The sequence below is a fragment of the Erythrolamprus reginae genome, chromosome 3 (assembly GCF_031021105.1).
Source record: "Erythrolamprus reginae isolate rEryReg1 chromosome 3, rEryReg1.hap1, whole genome shotgun sequence".
NCBI classification, from domain to species: domain Eukaryota; kingdom Metazoa; phylum Chordata; class Lepidosauria; order Squamata; family Dipsadidae; genus Erythrolamprus; species Erythrolamprus reginae.
In genome coordinates, this window is record NC_091952.1 from 93,854,503 (window position 1) to 93,870,351 (window position 15,849).

Genomic DNA, 15,849 nt, shown 5'->3' on the forward strand with positions numbered 1-15,849 from the left:
ATTTGGATAGATAAAAACAACTAGCTATGTGTGTATTTGTGTGCCTAGGAAAATCAAGAGAAATGTACATTAAGGCATATGGAAATATCACTACCAATTTTTAAAATAAGTCTTATATTTGGTGACACAAAGTAGGTAGTTTTGCAAAATTATGGAACTGAGAGATGCCTGAAATGGCCTACAGACCAATGTCTAGACCTAAATAAAAAGAAGGCCAAGATTGATATTTTATCCAAATAGTGTGCTTTCTTTCAAATGACCTGTATTCAGGGCCGCCGATAGACCGGTACTACTGGGAGTGGCGTCACGGGCCCGGGGAAATTGAATAATGGGGGGGGGGGCGGCGCTTCTCCTGCTGAGCCCAGTCCTCTCCCGGTGGCTTTCAGCTCCTCCCGCCAAGGAGCTGCAAGGCTGGCCTCGGAGCCCCGCGCGGCCAGCATTCCCTCGTGCCCGGCGGGCTCCCCTTTCCTAAACCTTCGCCAGCCCCCTCCTTCCCTTCCCGCCATGCCCTCCTTCCCCGAGGCGTCCCTTGCCCATCATCCCCTGCCGGGTAATGGGGCAGCGGGACTGCTAGATGGGCAGCTCTTCCGGTGAGGGTGGGCAAGGCGTGCCCTTCTCAACTCTCGGCCTCCGCCCACACAGAAAGCATCCTTCCTCGCACCCAGCGCCGGCCATGGGGGCTTCCGCTGCCGCCTTCCGCAAGGCCCCCCGAGGAGCCGTGTGGGTCTCCAGCCTTCTCCTGGTGAGTCACCGCGGCAAGGATGCAGGCGAGGGAGAAAGGGGAGAACCCAGCGCCTCGGGCGCTTCCCTCTTGCTGAGCGGGGGAGGGAAGGAGCCGGCATAGTCAAAATCACAATTTCTTTCGTTTCTTTTTCTTTCTTTCTCTATTTCTCTCTTGCTCTTTCATTCTTTTTTCTTTATCTTTCTTTCTTTCTCTTGCTTTCTCTCCTTCCTTCCCTCTTTCCATTTCTTTCATTCCCCCTCTCTTTTTATTTCTCTTTCATTCTCTTTCTTTCCTCTTTCTTTCTTTCGTTTCTTTTTCTTTCTTTCACTCTTTCTCTCTTGCTCTTTCATTCTTTTTTCTTTCTCTTGCTTTCTTTCTTCCTCTTGCTTTCTCTCCTTCCTTCCTTCCCTCCTTCCATTTCTTTCATTCCCCCTCTCTCTTTTTATTTCTCTTTCATTCTCTTTATTTCTTTCTCTTTCTTGCTCTTTTTCTTTCTCTCTTTTACCTTCCCTTCCTCTATTTCTTCTTTTCTTTCTCCTTCCTACCTTCTTCCCTCCCTCCCTTCCTTCTGTCCTTCCTCTCTTACTCTCCCCTTTCATAAGTTTCCTTCCTTCCTCTGTTCCTGTCCCTTCCTCCTTTCTTTCTTTCTTTCTTTCTTTCTTTCTTTCCTTCCCTCCCTCCATTTCTTGCTTTCCTTCTCCTTCCTCCCTTCTTTCCTCCCTCACTCCCTTCTTTCACTCCTTCCTCTCTTACTCTCCCATTCACACCTTTCCTTGCTTCCTTTGCACCCTTCCTCTGTTCCTGTCCCTTCCCTCTTTCCTTCCTTCCTTCCCACCCTCCGTCCATTCATTCACCCATTCCTCTCTTGATCGCCCCTTTTACCATTCCTTACTTCCTTCCTTCCTTCCTTTCTTCATAGCTCGCCCTCACCTTTCTTCCCTTCCTTCCAGATGGGAGTGCCCCCTCAAGACACCCGCCTGACTGCTGGTACCCTGCTTTTTCTCTCCCCTCGTCCTTTCCAGCTCCTCGCCGGTGGCTGCTGGGTGTGGGATCCCCCTCCCCTCTCCCCTCGCTAGAAAGCACATGGTTTTGTCAACAAGAAGGGAGAAGTGCCAAGGAGCTGTAAATAAGCCTCGCTCCGCCTGACCGATGCCAGGATCTTTCTTTCCCTTGTCACTCCCGCTTCTTTCTTTGTCCTGGACGAGTGCACACAATTGGCTTAACCCAGTTCCTGAAATAGCCTATGGCAGTGCTTCCCAACCTTGACAACTTGAAGATATCTGGACTTCAACTCCCAGAATTCCCCAGCCAGCATTCGCTGGCTGGGGAATTCTGGGAGTTAAAGTCCAGATATCTTCAAGTTGCCAAGGTTGGGAAACACTGGCCTATGGGACCGCCTCGCTTGGTGTGAAGCGGGAAATGATCCCCGGGGGATGGAGTGGCTTGGCAACTTAAAATAGTTTTAAAATGGCAGGGGGGGGGGCAGACACTTAGGCTGTATGGGGCCCCAAAATTCCTGATGGTGGCCCTGCCTGTATTAACTTATCTTCTGTATTCAGGATATCAGCCTTGAAACCTTTCCATTTTTGTTATGTCCTGAGAAGCTGAGAAGTTTTCACTCCAGTCTGACAACAAAGTGGAGCAGGGAAATTCTGATTGGCTCCTTCCCAAAAGGGCTCCCTATTTAAACCCCTGCCAAAAGCAGGCAGGGACTGATGTTTGCTCACTATAACCAATAAAGAACTGAAGTCTCACTGCCTCTTCAGTATCTGAACTCAACAACTTTCTTTTTCAACTCTCCCAACAGAAGCAAAAGCTTTCTCTCCCCCACCCACTCCCCACCTCATTCCGTAGCAGGACATTAGACAACTAACCTACAGCTATGCATTTTATGAACTTATTTTGTTGTTGTCGCTAGAAACTTCATGAAATGGCAGTGCTAATGTCAGGATCAGCTTTGCAAAGCTGAGCAGATGGCAGTTTTGCTGAACCGCTCGCTTTTCATCTTCCCCATTTCATATGGAATCTCTTACTCCTGGCACCGAAGGGCCTTAAGCTTCCTCGAAACCTATTACAGAAGGGATGGTGGGAAACAGATAGCAAGGGGTAAAATGCTATTAATCTACTCCCTTCGCTTGTCTAGCCTCTTTCCTACTGCAAGTTGCTTTTAAGCTGCACTTGTTGCTTTTACCATCTCATAAAATGTGTCCCTAAATCTCTTTCTGAGATAGATAAAAAGGTGGAATAGTATTTCAATCCTTGAATAAATGCTGGTCTCCAAAATAGATTGGATTTCTCTCTCCCCCCCCCCTCTCTCTCACTGGTTACATGGTTTTCCATATTTATGCCTTTCTTTATTTCCTCTTCTTTGGAGGGTAGACTTCCTGCTGTTTTACAGAGCTCTCCTGTAATATCCAGGAAATCAAAATAATATACAATCCAATAGCTGAAAGGAATCAGAACCTAAGGAAAGTAAATCTTTTCTGTGATTCAAAATCATATTATCTACTTCCAAATACATCTGCCTATCTCTGTCACTTGGTTTACATAGGATAAATACCTGTAGTGAGTTGGGCAGAGCTAGTTGCATCACAAATGTCTTCTCTTACTTCATACCCTACCCCTTCTTGTGCCTTGGAGTAATGACTTTGTAGTTTATGCCACCATCACTTAATTTGCAAGGGCAAACTCAGACGACATCCTGCCCCCAACCTTCATTGTGTGAGAAAGATAGGCAACCCCTACTGTCTTCCTGGTGGATAAAAAGCTACGTTAGATAGAAATACTATCTAAGCATTGCCAACGCATAGTCACAAAGCATCATGACATGTAACTAAAGATATCAGCCATTCTTTTTCCCTCCTAGGAAACAAAATAATATCAGAAAAAATGAAGAAAAATGAAAATTCATTTTAAAAAGTGAGTAATAAAAAAGTCACTTCTTAATTTTAAATCTTGAAAATTGTAAATGGGAATTGCTACAGGTGCTTCATACAGAACCATCCAATTCACACTATATAATAGTTGCTAAAAATATAGTTATTAAACAACAACAGAAAACCTTAACCCAGAAAACCACAGAATGGTACTGATCTGTTATAATTCTTCTAGATTCCATAGAATTTCCTGCAGGAAATATGTATGCATAGCCTGAAATATGCATTCAATACAATGGAATCATTGAACATTTTCAAACTTACTAAAGCATTGGAATTAAGTGCTCAGGATATATATATTGCTAGATTTTACTTTGGGGAGTAATTTTAGTAGTTGCAGAAAAGCTCTGGGGTGGGCAGCAGGCAGGACGGGCTGGAACGCAGTTCCACCAGCAGAAATGAAGATGTGTGCACAGCTCCAGCTGATCAGTGGCTGTCACTGGCTGGATTACTGGTCTCGGCTGGGCTCTCCTTTTTTTCCCTGCTGCTGCTGCTGTGTCTGTACTCCTTGCTTTTTTCCCCTTTCCTCCTTCCTGGCCTCGGACGAGCTTCCCTCTCTTCTGCCCGGCTCCCCTCCAACCTCACACAGCCACCTCCCGCCTGAGGTGCAAGCAGAAGGCCTGGGTGGAAGCAGCGCTGGCAGCATTTATGCTTTGGGCAGCACCCGTTCACCCAGCTACCCAACCTGAGGTAGGGGGGCCACCCAAGAATGAGAGTGCGGGAAATGTACAGCAAATTGTCACCCCAGTGAGTGACACTGGTAAGGTTGTAAGTCAAGAACTTAACAGTTCACTCAAACGATGATGATCATTCAAGCCACTCCCACCTGGTCACATAACCAGCAAGCCACTCCTACCAGTCACATGACCATTAAGCCACACCCACAAAATAAGCCACACCCACAGTGTGGCAGTAAAATTTTTGGCTACCCATTACTGGAAAAGCTGGTATAGGTAGTCCTTGATTTACAACATTTTATTTAGTGATCATTCAAAGTTAAAATACCACTGAAAAATTCGACTTTTCACCATTTTTCACACTTATGACTATTTCAGCATTCTCATGGTCATATGACCCAAATTCAAATTCTTGGCAACTGGTTCATATTTATGACATTTGCAATGTCCTTGGTTCATGTGATCTTATTTGCATCTTCACACAAGCAAAATCAATGGGGAAGCCAGATTCACTTAACAACTAGGTTACTAACTTAACAACTATAATGATTCAGTTAACAACTGTGGCTAAATCTCTTTCTCAACTCCAGTCCTATAGCAACACTAATTATTTATTACTTCTTGTTGCACACACATGAATAACCACTAGAGGGATACCCAAGGGATACCAAACTTTTACTTTTTGGTGCCACCTAGTGGTCAATATGTAAAACAGTAAACTGATAAATTTATCATATCAAGAAATTATTTTAAAAAGCCAATTAGCTGGCAGAACAATAGAAATGAAAAAAAAAATGTAATGGGTGGAGTAAACAGGGCATTGTACATATCAATTAGCAGAAGTTTTCATTGTGCTGCAATTTGTTCTTAGGTATTCACCAATCACTTAGAATAATGGTTCCAAAAATTTTTCAGTCCACCACTCCTTTGGTGTTAAAAATTCATCCTCAGTGCCCCCCATTCCCCCCAGGTGAGTTTATGGCTTATAAAATGGTTCGTGGCAGGAGCAGAAAGAAAATGCACTTGGCTTACTTTCCTGGTGAGGCTTATCCATTGGCTTTCTAGGCAGCATCACTTTCTCCCTGCCCCACCAAGGTCCCCACCAGCCTGGTGACCAATGACCCCTGAGCCCGGCAGAGCTCTGTAGGTGCACACCCCAATGCTTCCCAACCTGCGAAGGTCCCAATCCAAAGCCAGGAAGGTGAGAGGAGTATTGGTTGTGGCAACTGCACTCCAGTCTGGCAGCAGTGCATATGCCATCCCAGAGCAGTCTTGCTTGACAGAGCCAGGGTCTTGACAGGGCAGGGAGAAAGTGGAACTGCCTGGAGAGCCAGAGGATGGGCATGTTGGGCAGTCTCCAAGCCTCGCCAGGAAGATAAACTGAGCACCAGCCAGGCCCATGCCCTCACGCTTCATTCCAGCTGTCCCTAAGGAAATGGCGATAGGTGGAGCTGAGGAGGGTGGAGCTGCCAATGCAGCAGTGCCCAGCGAGGAAGAGGCATGACCGATTGTCTCATTCATGGCGCTGTGAACCAGACTGTTGAACAAGGTACCACATATACTGTACCTGTGCATTTTGTTTTTCTCGCCTAAATTTAGAATCTAACTGTTTTCACCTTTGAATTTAATTTTGTTTGTTAATGCCCAATGTTCAATGTTGAACCTATAGAGAGTTGACTATTCCTGCCAGTTTGGTGTCATCTGCAAATTTCACGAGTTCCCCATCTATCCTTTCATCCAAGTCATTAATGAAGATGTTGAAGAGTACTGGGCCTAAAACAGAGCCTTGGGGTACTCCACTGCATACTTCCTTCAATGTAGATGCAGTTCCATTGAGCATTACAGGTTGAGTGCAGTTAGTTAGCCAGTTTTGAATCCATCTGGTGGTTTTGCTCTCTAACCCACATTTTTCAGCTTTATCTAGTAGTAGGTTATGGTCTAGTTTATCAAATGCCTTACTGAAGTCCAAGTAAATTAAATATATACCATTCCTCTGGTCCACTAATTTTGTCACTTTGTCAAAGAATGCAATAAGATTAGTCTGGCATGATTTGTTTTTGACAAAAACCATGTTAGCTTTTTGTTATTATTGTTTGTGTCTAGGTGTTCATCCCTTCAGTGCTTATCTTTTCCAGAATTTTCCTTAGTATTGAGGTCAGGCTGATAGGTCTATAGTTTCCGGATATAGTTTCTGGATTTTCCTGAATTTTCCCTAGTATTGAGGTCAGGCTGATAGGTCTATAGTTTCCTGGATCTATTTTCCCCCCTATTTTGAAGATGGGAACTATATCATCTCTTTTCCAGTCCTCTGGCAGTTACCTGGTCCTCCAGGATCTTTTAAAGTAGTTCTCATCTTCCAGTTCCTTCAGAACTTTGAGGTGTAATCCATCTGGTCCTGGTGATTGGAACTCATCTACGGTAGATAGGTGTTCACTTACCATTTTATTCCCTATTTTAACTTGTATTCCTCATATGTTTTTTGTGATTTTTTTTTTGATAGATTGGACTGTTTTTTGCCTTTGTGTAAAGACAGATGCAAAAAATGAGTTCAGTTGCTCTATTTTCTCCTTATTGCTTGCCACCTTTTCGCCACTCTCTCTGTGCAATGGACCAATTGTTTCCTTGAGTTTTTTTCTTGTTTTTAATATGTTGTAAGAAACTTTTTTGTTACTTTTGTTGCAAGCCTTTGTTCATTGTGAGCCTTAGCTGGTTACCTTGTTGCTCTTGCGTAACTGATGTTTAATACCTGATTCATAGTTCCCCTTTCCAAAATAAGTTCTTCCTCTCAGACTACATTCTTCTGCTTATTTGAGTAATCATTATCACAACTACTCTGACCTGTCATTTTAGTGTCCCTATTAAAGTCAGCAAGGGCAATGTATCAGTTATGCTGGGACACAGCAAAAGCTTTGTGTTTATGATTCACAGCTCTCACTCTGCCAGATCCCACAGTTGTCCATACTGCCCTTCTCCTTCAAGATCTTTGTGGTAGAGGGGGCTGATGGTGCTGCAGTTCAATAGAGTGGAATGGCTGAATTGGGCACCTAATTTCTGCTTGCAGAGCACAGATTAAAGATTCTAGATAAGTAATCTGTCCACATAGACTAATAATTTGTTTACAAAGAGGACAGTATCTAAACTTGAAAAGAGTACTTCGAAACACAGCTGCAAAACAAGTATTACACTGAATTAAGCCAGTCATTTTGAAATAAAATAAAATCATAATCTCAAGTGCACTAACCCTGAATGTATTATTGGTTTTGGTTTACATTTATATGATTATATGATTTGCACGCCATTAGATATGCAGGCTGCTACTTTTCTCCTGGTTCTCTCACTCAGACCTCCAATTTCCAGCCAGTAATTCCACCCCAGCTTCTGTGAGTTTAAACAGCCAGTAACTCCACCCACCAGCTTCTGTGAGCTTAAACTATAATGGAGTAATGTTTTTTCCTACCTTTCTCCTGATTCTGTCACCCAGACTTAGAAACATAGAAGACTGATGGCAGAAAAAGGCCTCATGGTCCATGTAGTCTGCCCTTATACTATTTCCTGTATTTTTATCTTAGGATGGATATATGTTTATCCCAGGCATGTTTAAATTAAGTTACTGTAGATTTATCAACCATGTCTGCTGGAAGTTTGTTCCAAGGATCTACTACTCTTTCAGTAAAATAATCTTTTCTCACGTTGCTTTTGATCTTTCCCCAAACTAACTTCAGATTGTGTCCCCTTGTTCTTGTGTTCACTTTCCTATTAAAAACACTTCCCTCCTGAACCTTATTTAACCCTTTAACATATTTAAATGTTTCGATCATGTTCCCCCTTTTCCTTCTGTCCTCCAGACTATACAGATTGAATTCATGAAATCTTTCCTGATAGGTTTTGTGCTTAGGACCCTTCTGCTGCCCCCTTTGCCTCTTAGCACGCCCCTAAATCATCTCTCCATCCCCCAAGGGGCGGTACTGCCCACTTTGGGAACCACTGACTTAGAATGTTACAAAACTGCTCCAACACCAGAATAACAGAGACCAGAAGTATATTGATCCTAGGCCAAACTGGAATATCAAGACCATTTTTTTGGCACAATATATTTTCAATGGCTCACTAAACCATTTTGTCAGAGAGGTAGAAAAGCAGCCAGGAGAAATAAAATGTTTAATAGTCATTATGCTAGCACAGCCAGATAATGAATGCTGCAAAACCGTAGTCCACTGCCTTAGTTCTCTGTTCGGGTTTTGCCCCGTGTAATGTTTTGAGTGTCTATGCGACGTTTCGGTGAAATCACATTCACCATCATCAGGCTGAAGTTTTGAGCTTCGTGCTGTTGTAAATATGGAATGTTTGCAACTGTCATTTGTTCCTTATATATAGTTTTGGGGGTGGAGATTTGGTTTGAATGTAGCAAATAGATTGGGTGACTATGTTTTAGTGATTTGATTGGCTGGTGGAATCATAATTGCTTGAAGGATTGACATGGTGATGATTATGATATGTTTTTTTGTTTAAGGCTGGTTTCCAAATCTCTGGTAGGCGGGACGTGTCATCTCTTTTATTCATGCAGAGGGGGTGTTTTTCTATCTCTATGGCTTCCATAATTATTCTTCTGTATAACTTTTCTGTTTTTCTATATAAATTTTCTATATATCCTGATAAACTCCAAATGTTCAGCCTTAAAGAGGCTTTCACGGTCAGCTTTCAATGATTTTGATATTTGGCTTTTTCTGTAGCCTGGAATTGTTTTATTTATTTATCTTGATGGTATGCTTCAAATTGAAAGAGTAAATTAAAATTAAAAACAGGGCAGAGTTATTTGGGAATCTGATATGCTTACACAATACTGCATTCCCTTCTCACTGCTAAGTACTTATCATCCTTGATCACTTTCTTCAAATATCTTCATTCAAAGTTACATGTGAAGAATTACTGGCTCCTTGGAAGACATCAGTTAATTGTTACCCTCTTAGATTGTTGAAAGGAATCTTTAAAAAAAAAGAAGAATTCAATATAACTTTTTTTATCTTCCATACATCCTTCAGCTTTATTGAAAATGTTTTTTAACTCACTATTGACCCACAACCAATCAGTAGTACAATACTCTCTAGGGAAAATAAGAGGTGTCAGACTGATGCAAACAGTCTTATGACATTATGACATAAGATTCATGCATTTTTGCATGTGTTACATCTATATCCATGACCCAAAATGTTTATTCTGATGAAAAGCAGGAAAAGCATGCTGATGTCTGAACAGATCCTTTCAAGCTGTAGCTGCAGCCATGCCTAATTCTATTTCAGTTTGCCTTCATTTAATGCCTTTCAAAATAAGTGAGACTTTTGATTATTCATTTCAGAAGTACCATTGAAGCAGCAACTCCAGATATGGTACAGGTAGTATAAAATTCTGTTGTTAAGCAACACTGTTGAGTCGTGCTCCATTTTATTATTTGTTTTTCCCTGGTTGTTGTTCTGTCTGGGTGCCCCCAGACTTCAACACCAACTGAAAAAAGCAGCCAGACACGCTGGTAAAAAGCAAAGTCACTTTATCTCTTTGAAAACAAACACAGAGAACAAAAACTGTTTTTACAAACTGGAATGCTATGAGGCTTCACAGAAGAGTCACGATGGCCAGACAATACAACAGGCTTCTTGCTGGCACACACACCACTGTAGATAATAAAACCCACGCCTCCCCCAAGTTTTCAGCCTTCGAAGCCACAAACCAGAATCAGAGATGCCAAGCATCGAAGCAAGGTCACAGAACTCCCAAAAGATAACTCTCCACAATACAGGAAGGGCGGGCCTGCCTTTTCAACCTTTCTGGGGATAACCACACCCAAACCCAGCTGTTGCCTATTAGGGATGGAAATACCTGGATAATTGTCCCCTTCGTTGTGCTGCTCTTCTCTGCCTCATATCGATGATGGCTTGTGCGTTCTCATCTAAGGACTCCAGGCTACTCACTGGGGAGAGCTCCCCCCCGGGGATCTCAGGCTGTTCTCCCTCTTCCTCGGCCTGACATTCCTCCTCCCCGTCTGCCTGGTCCTCTCCTCCTCCTGTTCCTCGTCCTCCCCCTCTGAGCATGGAGCCGGCAGAGTTCCAGCCGTTCCCTGAGGAGCCTCAGACTGAATCACAACATTTGTTAAGTGAATTGATGCAATTGTTAGGTGAAACATGCAATTGTTAAGTTGATCTGGGTTCTCCCATTGACTTCATTCGTTGGAAACTGGCTATGAAAGTTACACTTGGTGATCTCATGAACCCAGGACATGCTTGAACCCATGCCTGAATTTTCATCACATGATCATGCCAACACTGCAATAATCATAAGTGTGAAGACTGGTCATAAGTCCAGTTTCCAGTGATGTTGTAAACTTAGAACAGTCACTACACAAATGGTTGTAAGTGGAGGATTATCTTACTACAGTAATAGCAATAGTGCTTAGACTTATATACCACTTCACAGTGCTTTATAACCCTCTCTTAGTGATTTACAGGGTCAGCATATTGCCCCCAACAATCTGGGTCCTCATTTTACAAACCCAAGAATTGGGTCCTCATTTTAGCGACCTCAGAAGGATGGAAGGCTGAGTCAACCTTGAGAGTCAACCCTAAGAACTACCAAAGTGCTGGCAGAAGTCAATCAGCAGAAGTAGTCTGCAGTACTACATTCTAATCAATAATAAATATTAGTATGTTTTGACTATCCAATGCAGCATGTTCACCACTGCCAATGCTGCCATTCTTGTTTCATGAATATCCCCAAGCCCTAAATGGTTTTGAGATGGATTACTATAGCAGATATACCAGCATTTCCCACTAAGCATTAATATGTGTGGATTTCAACTCCCAAAATGGGAGATTCTGAGAGTTAAAGTTGCTAAGGTTGAGGAAACTTAAGATAAACCATCAATATATGAGAAAACTGTTTCCCAGTTCAAATAACATTTTAAAAATCTAATAAAAAGCCATTTTAAACATTAGTAGTAATGCACCAATGGCATCAGGGAATCTGATCTATCACCACTAAGCAGTGAGACAAGTTTGGCAGAAATTCCTGTAGTATGCCTTTAAGAGGGCTTTTGGGTGTAGATTATTATTTCTTCCTACGGATGGCATTTAGATCAAATAAAGTATTATTTTCAGAGCTTTAATTTAGGATCCTAATTTGCCTTCCTTAAAAAAAAAGTAATAATTGTATGCTAAGCTGATGAGTACTTTAAACCTATAGTTAAAAAACTGGTTTTTTCCCCCCTTTCTTTTCTTTTTTTTTTCCTTCTGCCTTTTGTGAGATGGTTTCCAATTCATGAAGTGCTTTAATTATATTTTATTATTTGTGATTATTGGATTATGTCTGAATGCTGTCCTGAGATCGCTTTCTCCTATAAAGGGGCCTAAAAGACCTCTTCAATAAATAAAAATTCCAGAGTGTGACATAACTGCTAATTATTAATATTGCTTTTGTATGTTGGCATTTTTGAAACCTCTCCAGAGTGTTTGACTTGGGTTGTTTTAAAAAAAATTAAATATTTTAATTAAAGTTCTTTTAATTAATTTATTTGGTTTTTATACTTTTAAATAAAATGAAGCCATAGTCATATTAATTTCTCCTTACAGTTGCTGATAAGGGCTGCTTATATATCTTCGATATGTATCAGTGATGGGTTCCCACAGGTACATTCAGGTACGCAGAACTGGTAGAAAATTTTAGAATTTTTTTCTTTTTTTCCTTTCTGGGCTCTAGGTATGTTTTTCTTATCGCAGTAAATGAGGCTGAATGTGTATAATTTTAGAACAGCTGTGCGTGCATGTGTGTGTGTGTGTGTACATACACATACAGTTTATATAGTAGATAATGTAAAGTTTTGTGTGCCTGTGTGTAATATGTATGTACACATATAGTATATTTTGGATGTTCAAATATAATAAATACTTAGGGAAATTGTATCTCATTGAGACGTGGAAAGGCCAGGCACCCTAACCCAAACCCAAACCTTTTATGTGAGTGACATCAAGTCGGGGACCTTTAAGCCAGTCACATGACCTTTAAGTCACTCCCAGTCACATGTTCATCAAGCCACTCCTACCTGGTCACATGGCCAGCAAGCCGCACCCACAAAATAAGTCTTGACCACAGTGTGGTAGTAAAAAAATTTGCAGCCATTCACTGATATGTATATAGTATGGCTTCGCTTATATGACTGCTCCATTTAATTTGATCCATAGAAAGTTCACTTTTGAGACAATAGCCTCTTTGTATATTACCAAGAAAATATCATACAATAAAATTTATCAATTAATCATGCCACTAGGTACTGTCCTTGTCTTGTATACCGCAGTGACAAGGTTGACACTGAAGAAGATATTGTGTGTGTGTGTGTGTGTGTGTGTTCGCGCGCACGCGTGTCTGTGTGTGTATACAGAAGGTTAATTGGAACAACTAACAGAGTTGAGACACCTTTCCCCCAGGCTTTTTTATATTTATGTTTGGGTATGTATATGTTGTTTGCTTTTTTAAATATGATAGGGTTTTATGTGCTTTTTAATATTAGATTTGTTTTCGCTGGAATATTGTTTTTATTATTGTTGTGAGCCGCCCCGAGTCTTCGGAGAGGCGAGTCATACAAATCTGATAAATTGAATTGAATTGAACCTATGCTAGTTGTATGTAATTCTACTGGAAGCAAATTCAGACCATTGCTAGCGTTCTAATAAATTAGACCATAACATCAGTATTTTGGCAATTCTGTTTTCTCTCTGTCTTAACTCTGAACAACTCTTTGAAAACCATAATTAATTCTCACAATAGCAGGAACGGAGAGCTATTAGGCAACATCGTTCTTTTTAATGTGTTGCCTTTGGCCACAAACATGGGATGTTTATTTAGGATTACAATCTTACAAAAAATCCCAATGAAAGCTAGATACCCTAAGAGAAATATTGAAAACTATAGCACTTTTCAGGCATCTCTTGGTCTTCTAGATTTTGATATCCCAGACATAGTAACTCTGTGTGTGTGTGTGTGTGTATAAGGGAACAGATTGGTTTTAAAATCAAATTTAATGCCTAGGAACATATCTAAGGAATATTTCTAGCAAGATGGGAGCTTTGTTGCTGCCAAAAACAATGCTGCTTGCTCACATGAGGAAAACAATGACTGGAAAAACAATAATGCAAAAGCTCATAAAAATTGGAGTACTGGTAATCCTTAGAAGCTGGGCTTGATATTTTTAAAATGTAGGACACCATTCTATGAGGGAGAAAAATGATTTTCTCCCTCTTCTTTTCCTCCTGCTCTTATGTGAAATAATAACAAGAAAGTGAGAGCCTTTGAGGCAAGACACCAGAGTCCTCACATTCTTTTAATTAAAAAAAAATGGTATTACAAAAATGGCAATTAAGGTTGACTTGCAATTAAGAGGAGGGGAGGGAAAGGCTGAAATTTCCATTTCTGTGGGTTTAGGAACAAAAAACAAAACCGTACTCAGCCTTCAGGTTCTCTAGTTGCAATCGATTAAAGGGAGGGCAATTTAGCAATCATCAAAGCAAGCATGTAGATGTGCTAAATATATATACTGTGTATATACAAACATTTCACACATAACTTTTTTTTAAAAGAATGTGAAATATTCCAGGCAAACAGGGAAATCAGGCAAACATCAATTTACAATCCTGATTGGGACCAGAATTTCGATAGCTGAGTGATGTGGTCACAAAGTGAAAAGTCATGTAACTGCATGAGAACATTAGAGAACTATCTTTCAGCTGTGGCGAGGGGGACATTTGCCCAGGTTCGCTTGGTGCACCAGCTGCAGCCCTATCTGGACCGGGACTCACTACTCACAGTCACTCATGCCCTCATCACCTCGAGATTCGACTACTGTAATGCTCTCTACATGGGGCTACCTTTGAAAAGTGTTCGGAAACTTCAGATCGTGCAGAATGCAGCTGCGAGAGCAATCATGGGCTTCCCCAAATATGCCCATGTTACACCAACACTCCGCAGTCTGCATTGGTTGCCAATCAATTTCTGGTCACAATTTAAAGTGTTGGTCTTGACCTATAAAGCCCTTCATGGAATCGGACCAGAATATCTCTGGGACCGCCTTCTGCCACACGAATCCCAGCGACCAATTAGGTCCCACAGAGTTGGCCTTCTCCGGGTCATGTCGACCAAACAATGTCGTTTGGCGGGTCCCAGGGGAAGAGCCTTCTCTGTGGCGGCCCTGATCCTCTGGAACCAGCTCGACCCTGAGATTAGAACTGCCCCCACCCTCCTTGCCTTTCACAAACTCCTCTGTCGTCAGGCATGGGGGAACTGAAATATCTTCCCCAGGCCTATACTGTTTATGTATGGTATGTTGTGTGAATGTTTTTTTAAAAAATTATGGGTTTTTAGGTTTCTAATTATTGAATTTGTATTTTACACTGTTTTTCTATTGTTGTTGTGAGCTGCCCCGAGTCTGCGGAGAGGGGCGGCATACTAAATAAATAAATAAATAAATAAATGAATGAATGAATGAATGAATGAATGAATGAATAAATAAATAAATAAATCTGTTCTACGCATGGTCCCCCCCAGTCCCAAATCTCATAACAGTCTGTTTCTAATGCTTTCTATCTTTTCCCCTCATCTCTGCCCCTTTTACTCACTCTGCACCCTGCCATATGGCTCTGAGGCTGCTTGCCACATCCCTGGAAGCTTTAGTACTTCAGCTGAGTTTCAACCACAGTTACCTTGTCACTCTGCATCAGAGAGACCCCTGCCATGGGGTGTATGACAATTCACCATGGCCAACTCACCACAAGCCAACTTGCCATGGGCAACATGCTGCAGGATAAGTCTCCAAGAGTTATATTAATATCAAACCAATAGTGGATTGAAAAGGAGGGACAAAATGAGATGTGATAAAAATTAAAATTATTTTAACTAATTATACTCAACTTTTGAATTGTCCCACAGCAAGTTGTCTCGTGTTGAATTGGCCAGGCTGAGTTCTCCATGGCAAGTTGACTGTGGAGAATTGGGTTTGGATACCATCCTCTTTGTAAACAAACTACTAGTCTACGTGGACAGATTACCTCTCTAGAATCTTTAATCTGTGTTCTGCAAGCAGTTGGCCCAGTCTGTATGGTAAATCATGTATGGCTTGGCTGCTGGAAGGGGTTGGGGTTGGGTTACAAGAGAGAGTGAAGAGGGGAGGAAGGAAGGGAGGGAGGGAGGGAGTGGCGGGAAGAGAAGGGAAGGGCTGGAATGCTCCTGGTTCACTTGTCCCTATCAGTCATTGGACAGCTGGTCGTGAAGTCTCTGCCCATTTGCCTAGATTCTTTTACCCCATGGACATAGTATTTTTTTACGCTTTGCACATGCACAGAGGGTAAAAGAATTGAAATGGCGGCATCGAGGTGAGTGGGCAGAGCCTTCCACTGCCTTTGCGACCTGCTCTCTGATGACCAACAGCCGCAAGTAAACCGGGAGCATTTCAGCCCTGAAGGAAGGTTATCCATTCAGT